The sequence below is a fragment of the Oncorhynchus clarkii genome, unplaced genomic scaffold, assembly GCF_045791955.1.
Source record: "Oncorhynchus clarkii lewisi isolate Uvic-CL-2024 unplaced genomic scaffold, UVic_Ocla_1.0 unplaced_contig_5674_pilon_pilon, whole genome shotgun sequence".
Taxonomy (NCBI): domain Eukaryota; kingdom Metazoa; phylum Chordata; class Actinopteri; order Salmoniformes; family Salmonidae; genus Oncorhynchus; species Oncorhynchus clarkii.
The window spans coordinates 29715-47700 of NW_027258118.1; the positions used below are offsets into that span (position 1 = coordinate 29715).

Genomic DNA, 17986 nt, shown 5'->3' on the forward strand with positions numbered 1-17986 from the left:
TGACTTGGCCATTCTAACACCTGGATATGTTTATTTTTGAACCGTTCCATTGTAGATTTTGCTTTATGTTTTGGATCATTGTCTTGTTGGAAGACAAATCTCCATCCCAGTCTCAGGTCTTTTGCAGACTCCATCAGGTTGTCTTCCAGAATGGTCCTGTATTTGGCTCCATCCATCTTCCCTGTCCCTGCTGAAGAAAAGCAGGCCCAAACCATGATGCTGCCACCACCATGTTTGACAGTGGGGATGGTGTGTTCAGCTGTGTTGCTTTTACGCCAAACATAACGTTTTGCATTGTTGCCAAAAAGTTCAATTTTGGTTTCATCTGACCAGAGCACCTTCTTCCACATGTTTGGTGTGTCTCCCAGGTGGCTTGTGGCAAACTTTAAACGACACTTTTTATGGATATCTTTAAGAAATGGCTTTCTTCTTGCCACTCTTCCATAAAGGCCAGATTTGTGCAATATACGACTGATTGTTGTCCTATGGACAGAGTCTCCCACCTCAGCTGTAGATCTCTGCAGTTCATCCAGAGAGATCATGGGCCTCTTGGCTGCATCTCTGATCAGTCTTCTCCTTGTATGAGCTGAAAGTTTAGTCTTGTCTTGGTAGATTTGCAGTGGTCTGATACTCCTTCCATTTCAATATTATCGCTTGCACAGTGCTCCTTGGGATGTTTAAAGCTTGGGAAATCTTTTTGTATCCAAATCCGGCTTTAAACTTCTTCACAACAGTATCTCGGACCTGCCTGGTGTGTTCCTTGTTCTTCATGATGCTCTGCGCTTTTAACGGACCTCTGAGACTATCACAGTGCAGGTGCATTTATATGGAGACTTGATTACACACAGGTGGATTGTATTTATCATCATTAGTCATTTAGGTCAACATTGGATCATTCAGAGATCCTCACTGAACTTCTGGAGAGAGTTTGCTGCACTGAAAGTAAAGGGGCTGAATAATTTTGCACACCCAATTTTTCAGTTTTTGATTTGTTAAAAAAGTTTGAAATATCCAATAAATGTCGTTCCACTTCATGATTGTGTCCCACTTGTTGTTGATTCTTCACAAAAAAATACAGTTTTATATCTTTATGTTTGAAGCCTGAAATGTGGCAAAAGGTCGCAAAGTTCAAGGGGGCCGAATACTTTCGCAAGGCACTGTATTGGCATTTCCTTTCAAATAAAGTTGGATTCGATTTGAATGGCTATGACTGATCATCAGGCTGAAATATTCTTCAAATAAAGTTGGATTGGATTCAAAATGGCCACCTGTCACTCACCAGACTGAGGAAGATGAGGATGAGCTGGATGACATCGGTGTAGGCTACAGAGTAGAGTCCTCCCAGTAGAGTGTAGATGATGGCCACCACAGAGCTGATACAGATGGAGTAGACATAGGGCAGGTCCAGAATCACACTCATAGTGCCACCTGCAGCACACAGGGAGGGCAACGGAACACTGAGCTACGGAACACTGAGCTACGGAACACTCAGAACACTGAGCTACGGAACACTGAGCTCGGAACACTCAGAACACTGAGCTACGGAACACTCAGAACACTGAGCTATGGAACCCTGAGCTACGGAACACTCAGAACACTGAGCTACGGAACACTGAGCTACGGAACACTCAGAACACTGAGCTACGGAACACTCAGAACACTGAGCTACGGAACACTAAGCTACGGAACACTCAGAACACTGAGCTACAGAACACTCAGAACACTGAGCTACAGAACACTCAGAACACTGAGCTACGGAACACTCAGAACACTGAGCATCATCAGCAATAGAATGTTCACAGACCGTTATCAGTGATTAGCTGATAACCTACTGCTGTATAGATGAACCACTCTGCTTCTCCTTCTGGAGACTAAATGCTGGTTCTAATACTGCATAAATGTACTGCAAATACTAAAGTAATATCATAGAAACAGTGGTGAGCCTGGTCAAGTACACTATAATACTTTTCTATTGCTATATACTATTAACAGTACATATTCTAAATGTAACTTTTTTATATACATACAGTTGAAGTCGGAAGTTTACATACACCTTAGCCAAATACATTTAAACTCAGTTTGTCATAATTCCGGACATTTAATCCTTGTAAAAACTCCCTGTCTTAGGTCAATTAGGATCACCACTTTATTTTAATTAAGAATGTGAAATGTCAGAATAATAGTAGAGAAAATTATTTATTTCAGCTTTTATTTCTTTCATCACATTCCCAGTGGGTCAGAAGTTTACATACACTCAATTAGTATTTGGTAGCATTGCGTTTAAATTGTTCAACTTGGGTCAAATGTTTTGGGTAGCCTTCCACAAGCTTCCCACGGTAAGTTGGGTGAATTTTGGCCCATTCCTCCTGACAGAGCTGGTGTAACTGAGTCAGGTTTGAAGGCCTCCTTGCTCAGGGCTTTGTGATGGCCACTCCAATACCTTGACTTTAATGTCCTTAAGCCATTTTGCCACAACTTTGGAAGTATGCTTGGGGTCATTGTTCATTTGGAAGACCCATTTGCTACCAAGCTTTAAATTCCTGACTGATGTCTTGAGATGTTGCTTCAATATATATCACTTTCCTGCCTCATGATACCATCTCCTGCAGCAAAGCACCCCCACAACATGATTTCTGCCACCCCCGTGCTTCACGGTTGGGATGGTGTTCTTCGGCTTGCAAGCCTCCCCCTTTTTCCTCCAAACATCACGATGGTCATTATGGCCAAACAGTTCTATTTTTGTTTCATCAGACCAGAGGACATTTCTCCAAAAGTACGATCTTTGTCCCCATGTGCATTTGCAAACTGTCTGGCTTTTTAATGACAGTTTTGGAGCAGTGGCTTCTTCCTTGCTGAGTGGCCTTTCAGGTTATGTCGATATAGGACTCGTTTTACTGTGGATATAGATACTTTTGTACCGGTTTCCTCCAGCATCTTCACAAGGTCCTTTGCTGTTGTTCTGGGACTGATTTGCACTTTTCGCACCAAAGTACATTCCTCTCTAGGAGACAGAACGCGCCTGTCCACATACATACTGTCTGTCCATTGATGCAACCGAAGAGCAGTGATCAAGCAACAGGCCTGCCAAAATGTATATTTTTTAAAACCGAAGAAAGCAAAACTGCTCATATCGGAAGAAGCCTACTGAGTCTCTGAGTTGCTTCTCTCACTCGAAGATTCATCATAAATCACAGGTGACATCATAACTATTAAGAACTAAGGAACTAAATGATATTAAATAATAATAATGCACAAATAAATATTTTAAAAAAATAAATAAATAGAGAAAATAATGAATCAATAAGTAGATAAACATGAGTAAATCCAGGTCTACCTCCCTCCAATCAGGGCCAGGGTCAGCTCGGCCCCGCCCCCAGCTCGGCCCCGCCCTACCCAGCACGGCCCCACCCAGCTCGGCCCCACCCTACCCAGCTCGGCCCCGCCCAGCTCGGCCCCGCCCCCAGCACGGCCCCACCCAGCTCGGCCCCGCCCAGCTCGGCCCCGCCCCCAGCATGGCCCCACCCTCCTGGCCAAGACGCACCTACGTCCTTAAACAGAAAAGTGTCAGATCGCCACATCGCTGACTACTAGGTTTTTCAGCCTGCCTGTGACCTTTTGACCTCTGCTCTTGACCTTTGACTTGAACTTCACCCCATCTATTTAAATGTTTGACCTCTGATGTCGAGGAGTATCTCTTTTTTATATTTTCTTTAGCCCCTTCAGAGATTGTGTGTGTGTGTGTGTGTGTGTGTGTGTGTGTGTGTGTGTGTGTGTGTGTGTGTGTGTGCGTGCGTGTGTGCGTGCGTGTCTGTGTCTGTGTGTAGTTGTGTGTAGTTGTGTGTGTGTGTGTGTGCGTGTGTGTGTGTGTCGAGGGTTGGAGAACATACTGTACTGCAGGACCAGTTGGTTACCTAGGCAACATTCAAACGTTGTATCAGTTGGTCATTCTTGGTCCACAATAAAACATTGAATCAGTTGGTTACCTAGGCTGACCAGCGTCCTAGCGACCCACAGGACGTCTGCAATGAGCGCTGGGAAGATGAGCAGGCTGCTCAGGACGTTGCCATACTTTATCTGGAACGGATCCATCATTGTCACGTACTTGTTTTCCCTCATTGGCTTGGCAAAGAAAAAACCACCTGCGTCAGAAAAGAGAGAAAAGAGAGAGAGGAGGAGGGGGATGGAGGGGAGAGAGAGAGGAGGAGGGGGATGGAGGGGAGAGAGAGGAGGAGGGGGATGGAGGGGGGAGAGAGAGGAGGAGGGGGATGGAGGGGAGAGAGAGGAGGAGGGAGATGGAGGGGGGAGAGAGAGGAGGAGGGGGATGGAGGGGGGAGAGAGAGGAGGAGGGGGATGGAGGGGGGAGAGAGGAGGAGGGAGATGGAGGGGGGAGAGAGAGGAGGAGGGGGATGGAGGGGGGAGAGAGGAGGAGGGAGATGGAGGGGGAGAGAGAGGAGGAGGGGGATGGAGGGGGGAGAGAGGAGGAGGGAGATGGAGGGGGGAGAGAGAGGAGGAGGGGGATGGAGGGGGGAGAGAGGAGGAGGGAGATGGAGGGGGGAGAGAGAGGAGGAGGGGGATGGAGGGGGGAGAGAGGAGGAGGGAGATGGAGGGGGGAGAGAGAGGAGGAGGGGGATGGAAGGGGGAGAGAGAGGAAGAGGGGGATGGAGGGGGGAGAGAGAGGAAGCGAGGGATGGAGGGGGGAGAGAGAGGAAGAGGGGGATGGAGGGGGGAGAGAGAGGAAGAGGGGACGGAGGGGGAGGGAGAGGAGGGATAATAAAACATAGGAAACTGAAAACAAACAGGTGACCTCTGATTACACAACACCTGTTTCTGTTATTGCCAGCCGAGTGGATAAACAATGGATCCAAACAACACCAAGGGGATCATGTTACGTTTCCTGATTTCCAATCAAAGCTACGCTTGACAAAACACTAAACACACACACACACACACACACACACACACACACACACACACACACACACACACCCCACCACTCACCCCATAGCCCATAACTATGACAAATTATTTCCCTCTCACTTTACGACTGTGTTCTTTTGTTGGTTACGTGCAGGACAGCTGTTTCATTCGTGTGTGTGTGTGTGTGTGTGTGTGTGTGTGTGTGTGTGTGTGTGTGTTTAGCGTTTTGTCAAGCGTAGCTTTGATTGGAAATCAGGAAACGTAACATGATCCCCTTGGTGTTGTTTGGATCCATTGTTTATCCATTCTGCTCTAGCGATGCAGTTACACAAATATCACGTTCCAAATGGCACCCTATTCCCTGACCCATAGGGGAGTAGGGTGTAGTTTGACCAGGGCCCATAGGGGAGTAGGGTGTAGTTTGACCAGGGCCCATAGGGGAGTAGGGTGTAGTTTGACCAGGGCCCATAGGGGAGTAATGTGTAGTTTGGCCAGGGCCAATAGGGGAGTAGGGTGTAGTTTGACCAGGGCCCATAGGGTAGTAGGATGTAGTTTGACCAGGGCCCATAGGGGAGTAGGGTGTAGTTTGACCAGGGCCGATAGGATGTCCTTTAGGTGGTGGACCATTCTTGATACACACATATAGTGCACTAATATATAGTGTACTACTGTTGACCAGAGCCCTATTCTCTATATAGTGTACTACTGTTGACCAGAGCCCTATTCCCTATATAGTGCACTACTTTAGACCAGAGCCCTATTCCCTATATAGTGCACTACTTTAGACCAGAGCCCTATTCCCTATATAGTGCACTACTTTAGACCAGAGCCCTATTCCCTATATCGTGCACTACTTTAGACCAGAGCCCTATTCCCTATTTGGTGCACTACTTTAGACCAGAGCCCTATTCCCTATATAGTGCACTACTTTAGACCAGAGCCCTATTCCCTATAAAGTGCACTACTTTAGACCAGAGTGCCGCAGTCGATAAGGGCAGAGAACCTATCTTAGCTTTAGTACCTCACTCTACTGTTTCATAACACATATCCTGTTTCGGCCTGCTGAGCACCTTTCCAGATGACCTCATAGCACACAGGTGTGTTTATAACTGTGTTACTGGGTAACAGAAGGGTTAGTGCTAGAGTGGATCAGGTGAAGGTACGTCTAAAATTGGGCCCCTCTTCCGTATATACAGCTCATATCAGCTATTAGTACCAGGATCAGACCGTGGGGTTAGAGGTTAGAGGTCATATGACTCACCCAGGAAGAAGGTGAGTACGTAGGGGACTGGCATCAGAGCCCAGACCAGACCCAGGGTAGGGTTGTAGACAGCCTCCGCTATACCCAGGATAAACCCTCCTCCAACCCACGTAGCTGTAGGGAGGAGAGGGGGAGAGGGGGAGAAGGAGGGAAAGAGAGGGAGGGAGGGAGGGAGGGGGAGAGGGAAAGAGAGGGAGGGAGGGAGGGAGAGAGAGAGAGGGAAAGAGGGAAAGAGAGAAAGAGCGAGATAGAGAGAGAGAAACACACATAAACATGGGCCAATACATACCAATGCAGCAACACCTACTTCTGAGAGTCCCACTGTAGACGCTCAACTAACTATCAACAAGCTGTCAACAGATGTTTAGTGGCGTCCAGTAGGCATGCAGTCGAAAGACATCTGATATTCAACACTTGCCCCAGTGCTCGTAAACAGATATGCAGTTGACCCATTGGTTGTTGATATTTGTGTAAAAGCTCTCAGAATAAACTGATCCTTCATGTCTTTTCTATTTCTATGCTGCAATCTCCTTCCCTCTCTCATTTCCTCCCTCTTTCCCTCCCTCCCTCTTTCCCTCCTTCTCTCCCTCTTTCCCTCCCTCCCTCTTTCCCTCCCTCTCTCCTTCCCTCCTTCCCTCCCTTCCTCTTTCCCTCCATCCCACCAATCAGTGTGATGATTCCGACCAGTATATTGAAGAAACTTGTCAGGTTTATGGTAACAGTAAACCCCACATGGTCTCTACAAGCCCCAATCTGATTGGCTGTACATCAGGCTTGCCCATCCCTCCTTCCTCTACTGCAGCCTCTGCAGGATCCCTAGAAGATCGCCTGACTCCAGGAGGACGGTTGGCCTGGACATTGGGGGGGTTAGGGCTCAATTCCATTACAATTACAGTACAATTACCAATTCCAGAAGTAAAGTCCATTCCAATTCCAAATATTCAGAGTTGAAAAGCATTGAAGATAATTGGAATTGTAATTTCAGGGTACTTCCTGAATGGACTGTAGTTGAAATGGAATGGAGCCCAACCCTGAGTTGACCATTCCTGCTGTACACTACCATGCAAACAGCAGAGAAGACAGGATCAAAGAAAGGAAGGGAAAGTTCAGAATATACATATAGATACATAGATATACTATAGGAACACGTCCAATAATCTGTACAACAGGGGGGTGGGGCTGAGGGAGGGTAACAGAGGGGGGTGTTGGGGTGGGGCTGAGGGAGGGTAACAGAGGGGGGTGTTGGGATGGGGCTGAGGGAGGGTAGGCAGAGGGGGGTGTTGGGATGGGGCTGAGGGAGGGTAGGCAGAGGGGGGCGTTGGGATGGGGCTGAGGGAGGGTAGGCAGAGGGGGGTGTTGGGATGGGGCTGAGGGAGGGTAAGCAGAGGGGGGTGTTGGGATGGGGCTGAGGGAGGGTAAGCAGAGGGGGGTGTTGGGATGGGGCTGAGGGAGGGTAAGCAGAGGGGGGTGTTGGGATGGGGCTGAGGGAGGGTAACAGAGGGGGGTGTTGGGATGGGGCTGAGGGAGGGTAGGCAGAGGGTGGTGTTGGGATGGGGCTGAGGGAGGGTAACAGAGGGGGGTGTTGGGATGGGGCTGAGGGAGGGTAACAGAGGGGGGTGTTGGGATGGGGCTGAGGGAGGGTAACAGAGGGGGTGTTGGGGTGGGGCTGAGGGAGGGTAACAGAGGGGGGTGTTGGGATGGGGCTGAGGGAGGGTAAGCAGAGGGGGTGTTGGGATGGGGCTGAGGGAGGGTAGGCAGAGGGGGGCGTTGGGATGGGGCTGAGGGAGGGTAACAGAGGGGGGTGTTGGGATGGGGCTGAGGGAGGGTAAGCAGAGGGGGGCGTTGGGATGGGGCTGAGGGAGGGTAACAGAGGGGGGTGTTGGGATGGGGCTGAGGGAGGGTAAGCAGAGGGGGGAGTTGCACAAATAGAACTGACATCTTAACAGAACCACATGACAACATAGTTGATCGCTGAGGAACATTCACCACGTGCATACTGTCAAGCTCAATTACAATAAACAAACAGCTAATAAATAAACAAGGAACTCAACGACAGGAAGCCAGTCCATGATCAGCTGATACAGGGACAAGGAGGAGAGGAAGTGGAGAGAAAGAAAGAAAGGATGTAGGAAGAACACAAATACAAAAGCTATTTACTCTGAAGTCAGACTGGTCATGGAGGGGGGGGGGGGGGGTGAAGGATGGAGTGGGGGGGGGTGAAGGATGGAGTGGAGGGCGCTGACTGGTCATGGAGGGGGTGGGGGGGGGGGGTGAAGGATGGAGTGGGGGGGTGAAGGATGGAGTGGGGGGGGTGAAGGAGGGAGTGGGGGGGGTGAAGGATGGAGTGGGGGGGTGAAGGAGGGAGTGGGGGGGGTGAAGGAGGGAGTGGGGGGGGTGAAGGATGGAGTGGGGGGGTGAAGGAGGGAGTGGGGGGGGGTGAAGGAGGGAGTGGGGGGGTGAAGGAGGGAGTGGGGGGGGTGTAGGAGGGAGTGGAGGGCGTAAAGGAGGGAGTGGGGGGGTGGGGGCGTGAAGGAGGGAGTGGGGGGGGGGTGAAAGATGGAGTGGGGGGGGGTGAAGGATGGAGTGGGGGGGGGTGAAGGATGGAGTGGAGGGCGCTGACTGGTCATGGAGGGGGTGGGGGGGTGAAGGATGGAGTGGGGGGGGGTGAAGGATGGAGTGGGGGGGGTGAAGGAGGGAGTGGGGGGGTGAAGGAGGGAGTGGGGGGGGGTGTAGGAGGGAGTGGAGGGCGTAAAGGAGGGAGTGGGGGGGTGAAGGAGGGAGTGTGGGGGGGCGTGAAAGAGGGAGTGGGGGGGGGGGTGAAGGAGGGAGTGGGGGGGGGCATGAAGGAGGGAGTGGGGGGGTGAAGGAGGGAGTGGGGGGGGGGGGGGCATGAAGGAGGGAGTGGGGGGGGGGTGAAGGAGGGAGTGGGGGGGGCGTGAAAGAGGGAGTGGGGGTGGGGGTGAAGGAGGGAGTGGGAGGGGGTCATGAAGGAGGGAGTGGGGGGGGGTGAAGGAGGGAGTGGGGGGGTGAAGGAGGGAGTGGGGGGGCATGAAGGAGGGAGTGGGGGGGGGTGAAGGAGGAAGTGGGGGGGGGCATGAAGGAGGGAGTGGGGGGAGGTGAAGGAGGGAGTGGGGGGGGTGAAGGAGGGAGTGTGGGGGGCGTGTAGGAGGGAGTGGGGGAGGGGGGCGTGAACGAGGGTGTGGGGGAGAGATGGGCGGGGTCTCACCCGGCAGCGCTGAGCATTGTTTACAAAATGTCCGCCGACCCCCCTCTTCTTCAGGGAACGAGGCCCCCAAGGTTTTATGGACCGAAACCTCGTGGTTGATCATGGAGGATTTAACTGGCGGTAGACAGAAGTGTATTGGTGTATATAGAGGCCTGTTGTGGTGTTAAGGTAGAAGTGTATTGGTGTATATAGAGGCCTGTTGTGGTGTTTAGGTAGATGTGTATTGGTGTATATAGAGGCCTGTTGTGGTGTTTAGGTAGAAGTGTATTGTTGTATACAGAGGCCTGTTGTGGTGTTCAGGTTCAGGTAGAAGTGTATTGGTGTATACAGAGGCCTGTTGTGGTGTTCAGGTTCAGGTAGAAGTGTATTGGTGTATACAGAGGCCTGTTGTGGTGTTCAGGTTCAGGTAGAAATGTATTGGTGTATACAGAGGCCTGTTGTGGTGTTCAGGTTCAGGTAGAAGTGTATTGGTGTATACAGAGGCCTGTTGTGGTATTCAGGTTCAGGTAGAAGTGTATTGGTGTATACAGAGGCCTGTTGTGGTGTTCAGGTTCAGGTAGAAGTATATTGGTGTATACAGAGGCCTGTTGTGGTGTTCAGGTTCAGGTAGAAGTGTATTGGTGTATATAGAGGCCTGTTGTGGTGTTCAGGTAGAAGTGTATTGGTGTATATAGAGGCCTGTTGTGGTGTTCAGGTAGAAGTGTATTGGTGTATATAGAGGCCTGTTGTGGTGTTCAGGTTCAGGTAGAAGTGTATTGGTGTATGCAGAGGCCTGTTGTGGTGTTCAGGTTCAGGTAGAAGTGTATTGGTGTATATAGAGGCCTGTTGTGGTGTTCAGGTTCAGGTAGAAGTGTATTGGTGTATATAGAGGCCTGTTGTGGTGTTCAGGTAGAAGTGTATTGGTGTATATAGAGGCCTGTTGTGGTGTTCAGGTAGAAGTGTATTGGTGTATATAGAGGCCTGTTGTGGTGTTCAGGTTCAGGTAGAAGTGTATTGGTGTATACAGAGGCCTGTTGTGGTGTTCAGGTTCAGGTAGAAGTGTATTGGTGTATATAGAGGCCTTTTGTGGTGTTCAGGTAGAAGTGTATTGGTGTATATAGAGGCCTGTTGTGGTGTTCAGGTAGAAGTGTATTGGTGTATATAGAGGCCTGTTGTGGTGTTCAGGTTCAGGTAGAAGTGTATTGGTGTATACAGAGGCCTGTTGTGGTGTTCAGGTAGAAGTGTATTGGTGTATATAGAGGCCTGTTGTGGTGTTCAGGTTCAGGTAGAAGTGTATTGGTGTATATAGAGGCCTGTTGTGGTGTTCAGGTAGAAGTGTATTGGTGTATATAGAGGCCTGCTGTGGTGTTCAGGTTCAGGTAGAAGTGTATTGGTGTATATAGAGGCCTGTTGTGGTGTTCAGGTTCAGGTAGAAGTGTATTGGTGTATATAGAGGCCTGTTGTGGTGTTCAGGTTCAGGTAGAAGTGTATTGGTGTATATAGAGGCCTGTTGTGGTGTTCAGGTAGAAGTGTATTGGTGTATATAGAGGCCTGTTGTGGTGTTCAGGTAGAAGTGTATTGGTGTATATAGAGGCCTGTTGTGGTGTTCAGTCCCAGGACTCCTGTTCAGATCATATTTACTACCAGTGTCGACACACATCACTTAGGTCGACACACATCACTTAGGTCGAGACACATCACTTAGGTCGACAATCATCACTTAGGTCGAGACACATCACTTAGGTCGACACACATCACTTAGGTCGAGACACATCACTTAGGTCGAGACACATCACTTAGGTCGACAATCATCACTTAGGTCGAGACACATCACTTAGGTCGACACACATCACTTAGGTCGAGACACATCACTTAGGTCGAGACACATCACTTAGGTCTACACACATCACTTAGGTCTACACACATCACTTAGGTCTACACACATCACACACACACACACACACACACACACACACACACACACACACACACACACACACACACACACACACACACAGTATACCTCGATACCTCTATCACTACACACACCACTCCTGGGGCTGGGATAGGGTTAGGCTGGGGTAGGGTTAGGCTGGGGTAGGTTTTGTCTGGGGTAGGGTTTGGCTTGGGTAGGGTTAGGCTGGGATAGGGTTAGGCTGGGGTAGGGTTAGGCTGGGGTAGGGTTTGTCTCGGGTAGAGTTTGGCTGGGGTAGGGTTAGGCTGGGGTAGGGATAGGCTGGGGTAGGGATAGGCTGGGGTAGGCTGGGGTAGGGTTAGGCTGGGGTAGGGATTGGCTGGGGTAGGGATAGGCTGGGGTAGGGATTGGCTGGGGTAGGGATAGGCTGGGGTAGGGATTGGCTGGGGTAGGGTTAGGCTGGGGTAGGGATAGGCTGGGGTAGGGTTAGGCTGGGGTAGGGATAGGCTGGGGTAGGGATAGGCTGGGGTAGGGATAGGCTGGGGTAGGGTTTGGCTGGGGTAGGGATAGGCTGGGGTAGGGTTAGGCTGGGGTAGGGATAGGCTGGGGTAGGGTTAGGCTGGGGTAGGGATAGGCTGGGGTAGGGTTAGGCTGGAGTAGGGATAGGCTGGGGTAGGGATAGGCTGGGGTAGGGATAGGCTGGGGTAGGGATAGGCTGGGGTAGGGATAGGCCGGGGTAGGGATAGGCTGGGGTAGGGATAGGCTGGGGTAGGGTTAGGCTGGGGTAGGCCGTCATTGTAAATAAGAATTTGTCCTTAACTGACCTTCCTAGATAAATGAAGGTTAAATAAAATGTCAAGGGTGTTCATAATGCTTTGTCAACACAGTATATAAGTTAGGGGGGTGGGTGGATCAACTTTAATAGGACAAATAGATTGTGGCTTCAATTAATGTTATTGTCTGGATCATTTCCAATCCTCCATATATTTATTTCTTAACATATCTTTTAAAATATTCTTTCCTTTATTTTGTTCGTCTAAGTTTACACCAGGTTCAGATAAATTATCTACATAGACGGTGTGATTGGTCGACTTCTGTGATGCATTGAAACATGATTCTGTCTGTGTTGTCACAGGGTATAATTAGTCTGGTTGAACAGCCATACCAACACGTCTCCTCTCACTCTCCAGGAATGTCTCTCAGTAGTTTTCCAACGTTCTCCCCGACTCTCTCTGTGTGTGTGTGTGTGTGTGTGTGTGTGTGTGTGTGTGTGTGTGTGTGTGTGTGTGTGTGTGTGTGTGTGTGTGGTAGTGTGTGTATGCGGGTTAGTGTGTGTATGCGGGTTAGTGTGTGTATGTGGGTTAGTGTGTGTGTTTGTGGGTTAGTGTGTGTGTGTGTGTGTGTGTGTGTGTGTGGGTTAGTGTGTGTATGCGAGGGCCACCGTTATACAACACAATCATGTGAAGACCTGAGTCTAAGATATCACGTTTCAGGCCTGTCCTACACCATACTGTCTGTCCTACACCATACTGTCTGTCCTACACCATACCGTCTGTTCTACACCATACTGTCTGTCCTACACCATACTGTCTGTCCTACATCATACTGTCTGTCCTACACCATACTGTCTGTCCTACACCATACTGTCTGTCCTACACCATACTGTCTGTCCTACACCATACTGTCTGTCCTACATCATACTGTCTGTCCTACACCATACTGTCTGTCCTACACCATACTGTCTGTCCTACACCATACTGTCTGTCCTACACCATACTGTCTGTCCTACACCATACTGTCTGTCCTACATCATACTGTCTGTCCTACACCATACTGTCTGTCCTACACCATACTACATCATACTGTCTGTCCTACACCATACTGTCTGTCCTACACCATACTGTCTGTCCTACACCATACTGTCTGTCCTACATCATACTGTCTGTCCTACACCATACTGTCTGTCCTACACCATACTGTCTGTCCTACACCATACTGTCTGTCCTACACCATACTGTCTGTCCTACACCATACTGTCTGTCCTACACCATACTGTCTGTCCTACACCTACACCATACCGTCTGTCCTACACCATACTGTCTGTCCTACACCATACCGTCTGTCCTACACCATACTGTCTGTCCTACACCATACTGTCTGTCCTACACCCTACTGTCTGTCCTACACCCTACTGTCTGTTCTACACCACACTGTCTGTTCTACACCATACTGTCTGTCCTACACCATACTGTCTGTCCTACATCATACCGTCTGTCCTATACCATACTGTCTGTCCTACACCATACTGTCTGTCCTACACCATACTGTCAGTCCTATACCATACTGTCTGTCCTACACCATACTGTCTGTCCTATACCACACTGTCTGTCCTACACCTTACTGTCTGTCCTTCACCCTACTGTCTGTCCTAATTGACATAATTTGAGTCAGTTGGAGGTATACCAGGTGTACCTGTGGATGTATTTCAAGATCTACCTTCAAACTCAGTGCATCTTTGCTTGACATCATGGGAAAATCTAAAGAAATCAGCCAAGACCTCAGAAAAATAATGTGGACCTCCACAAGTCTGGTTCATCCTTGGGAGAAATTTCCAAACACCTGAAGGTACCACGTTCATCTGTACAAACAATAGTACGCAAGTATAAACACCATTGGACCATATAGCCGTCATACCGCTCAGGAAGGAGGCACGTTCTGTCTCCTAGAGAGGAATGTACTTTGGTGCGAAAAGTGCAAATCAGTCCCAGAACAACAGCAAATGACCCTGTGAAGATGCTGGAGGAAACGGGTACAAAAGTATCTATATCCGCAGTAAAATGAGTCATATATCGACATAACCTGAATGGCATCTCAGCAAGAAAGAAGCCACTGCTCCAAAACCGCCATAAAAAAGCCAGACTACGGTTTGCAACTGCAGATGGGGACAAAGATCGTACTTTTTGGAGAAATGTCCTCTGGTCTGATGAAACAAAAATAGAACTGTTTGGCCACAATGACCATCGTTATGTTTGGAAGAAAAAGGGAGAGGCTTGCAAGCAGAAGAACACCATCCCAACCGTGAAGCACGGGTGTGGCAGCATCATGTTGTGGGGGTGCATTTGCTGCAGGAGGGACTGGGGCACTTCACAAAAGGAAGGAAAATTATGTGAATATATTGAAGCAACATCTCAAGACATCAGTCAGGAAGTTAAAGCTTGGTCGCAAATGGGTCTTCCAAATGGACAATGACCCCAAGTATACTTCCAAAGTTGTGGCAAAATGGCCTAAGGACAACAAATCCATATCTGTTGGGTAAAACGCCACAGTGTGTAGTCACACTAGGAAGATGTGTGGCCCATTGCTTTGAGAAAAGGGCAACCAGAGGAGCACAAACAACATTGTGAATACAAACTATATTGATCTGTTTATTTATCTTCACATTGTTACAACGAAGACATAATATAACAACATTTATCAGTGTTTACTAAAGTTTCTCTTGTTTATTTCCCTTGTGTTGAGTGTCTATTCCCTTTGGCAACGTAAACACATGTTTGAGAGAGAGAGAGAGAGAGAGAGAGAGACAGAGAGAGAGAGAGAGAGAGAGAGAGAGAGAGAGAGAGAGAGAGAGAGACAGAGAGAGAGAGAGAGAGAGAGAGAGAGAGAGAGAGAGAGAGAGAGAGAGAGAGAGAGAGAGAGAGAGAGAGAGAGAGAGAGAGAGAGAGAGAGAGAGAGAGAGAGAGAGAGAGAGAGAGAGAGAGAGAGAGAGAGAGAGAGAGAGAGAGAGAGAGAGAGAGAGAGAGAGAGAGAGAGAGAGAGAGAGAGACTCAAAAACAAGATACTGTCGTCTTTGACTTTTATCTCAATGAAAAAGTACAGTTATTTCCCCAGCATTTACATACAAGTATTACGAACCAAGTTGACCTGGTTCAGTTGTGATTGGCACCCGTGGGTTTAAATTGGGTTGTGCTGGGTAAACCGAGGCATGCAATTCTCTTTAAGCTATTCTGGGGAGGTATGTATTCACTGTTACATAACCCCTGGAGACCTACTGTCAAGACATGCAGCTCTATCAACACATGGAAGAAGTGTACACACACACACACACACACACACACACACTTACATACACACACACACACACACACTTACATACACACACTTGAACTCAATGCACCTTTTTAACAACGCAAATGTCATCACAAGCACACAGGTAGATTACACACACACACACACACACACACACACACTACCCACACACATCTGTGACGACGCAAATGACATCAACCTACACAACCTCAGAAAACACACAAACATACAACACAAACACTCACACGTTTCTCTGTCCGTACAGCATCTTACTGTCAGTCAGATGAACCACGTTGACCTTTCAGCAGTAAGATAAAACACACGGTAGTCTACAGTAGCAGCGTCTAGGGGGAAGTATAATAAATACCATAAACGTATACATACCTAAATGAATAACAGATAACGTCCCAAATAGTGTTGCAGGTCTGTCAGTCTGTCTGTCAGTTCAGTCTGTTCAGGGTATTCACATAAACATGGGGAGTCTCTCCCAGTCACTCTCTCTCTCTTTCTGGATGGACGGATGGATAGACAGATGGACGGATGAAGGAGGATTTAAAGACCAACAGAGTGGTGACAGACAGACCTCTGTCACAGAGGAAGAGAAGAACAGAACAGCAACAGGTGTAGGTCTGTCTAGGTGTTAACGTGAGGAGGGGGTCTGGAGCTGTGAGGCAGGAAAGAACACTCTAGAATGATTCGGTTCTCCCTCCTGCCGTTATAAACTCCAGGGGAGGTGGAGGGGGAGTGTCATATGTCACAAAGTGCAGGAAGCTGCCAGCAAGCGCTCTGATTGGTGGCTACATCAATATCCTTGTAGGTGCTCGGTCAATGACGACCCAGTGGAATATATTACCATGCTCCCAAATTGTCACATAAAACCCCACATGTTGTTAAATTAGACTGCTGGACATTTTTTGTTGTTCTCTCTCTCAATGCATGGGGCTTTACTGGCATGGGAAACATATGTTTACATTTTCAAAGCAAGTGAAGTAGATAATAAACAATAAAAACAGTAAACATTATACTCTCTGTCTTTCTCTCTCTCTCTCATAACTCTTCGTGTTGTTGTTTGTTTAGTGTTTTACACTTTACGCTCTGAGAGACTCTGGGTTGAGGTCAGTGGGCTGACTGTGAGCGCTCTGAGAGACTCTGGGTTGAGGTCAGTGGGCTGACTGTGAGCGCTCTGAGAGACTCTGGGTTGAGGTCAGTGGGCTGACTGTGAGCGCTCTGAGAGACTCTGGGTTGAGGTCAGTGGGCTGACTGTGAACGCTCTGAGAGACTCTGGGTTGAGGTCAGTGGGCTGACTGTGAACGCTCTGAGAGACTCTGGGTTGAGGTCAGTGGGCTGACTGTGAGCACTCTGAGAGACTCTGGGTTGAGGTCAGTGGGTTGACTGTGAGCGCTCTGAGAGACTCTGGGTTGAGGTCAGCGATAAAGTAATATACAGTACTACTGTAGTTAAATGAAGGTTAAAAAAAGCTATAGGTGCAGTACCATTAGAGTCCCCTTGAAGCCTACCATTAGATTCCCCTTGAAGCCTACCATTAGAGTCCCCTTGCAGCCTAAGATTAGAGTCCCCTTGCAGCCTACCATTAGAGTCCCCTTGAAGCCTACCATTAGAGTCCCCTTGAAGCCTACCATTAGAGTCCCCTTGAAGCCTGCCATTAGAGTCCCCTTGAAGCCTACCATTAGAGTCCCCTTGAAGCCTGCCATTAGAGTCCCCTTGAAGCCTGCCATTAGAGTCCCCTTGAAGCCTGCCATTAGAGTCCCCTTGAAGCCTGCCATTAGATTCCCCTTGAAGCCTGCCATTAGAGTCCCCTTGCAGCCTACCATTAGAGTCCCCTTGCAGCCTACCATTAGAGTCCCCTTGCCGCCTACCATTAGAGTCCCCTTGCAGCCTACCATTAGAGTCCCCTTGCAGCCTACATTAGAGTCCCCTTGCAGCCTACCATTAGAGTCCCCTTGCAGCCTACCATTAGAGTCCCCTTGAAGCCTACCATTAGAGTCCCCTTGAAGCCTGCCATTAGAGTCCCCTTGAAGCCTGCCATTAGAGTCCCCTTGAAGCCTGCCATTAGAGTCCCCTTGAAGCCTGCCATTAGAGTCCCATTGAAGCCTGCCATTAGATTCCCCTTGAAGCCTGCCATTAGAGTCCCCTTCAAGCCTACCATTTGAGTGTTCTTGAAGCCTACCATTAGAGTCCCCTAGATGCCTACCATTAGAGTCCCCTTGAAGCCTACCATTAGAGTCCCCTTGAAGCCTACCATTTGAGTGTTCTTGAAGCCTACCATTAGAGTCCCCTAGATGCCTACCATTAGAGTCCCCTTGAACCCTACCATTAGAGTCCCCTTGAAGCCTACCATTAGAGTCCCCTTGAAGCCTACCATTAGAGTCACCTTGCAGCCTACCATTAGAGTCTCCTTGAAGCCTACCATTAGTAATAACGGGTAAATAAATAATAAATAATTAGAGTCCCCTTGAAGCCTACCATTACAATCCCCTTGAAGCCTACCATTAGAGTCCCCTTGAAGCCTACCATCACAATCCCCTTGAAGCCTACCATTAGAGTCCCCTTGAAGCCTACCATTGAAGCCTGCCATTAGAGT

General features: G+C 48.9%; 1 pseudogene; it reads right to left on the reverse strand.

Annotated features, from left to right (window-relative positions):
- Positions 1–15910, reverse strand: part of LOC139395728 (high affinity choline transporter 1-like) — a 35052-nt pseudogene extending 19142 nt beyond the window's left edge.
- Positions 15911–17986: the final 2076 nt, after the last annotated feature.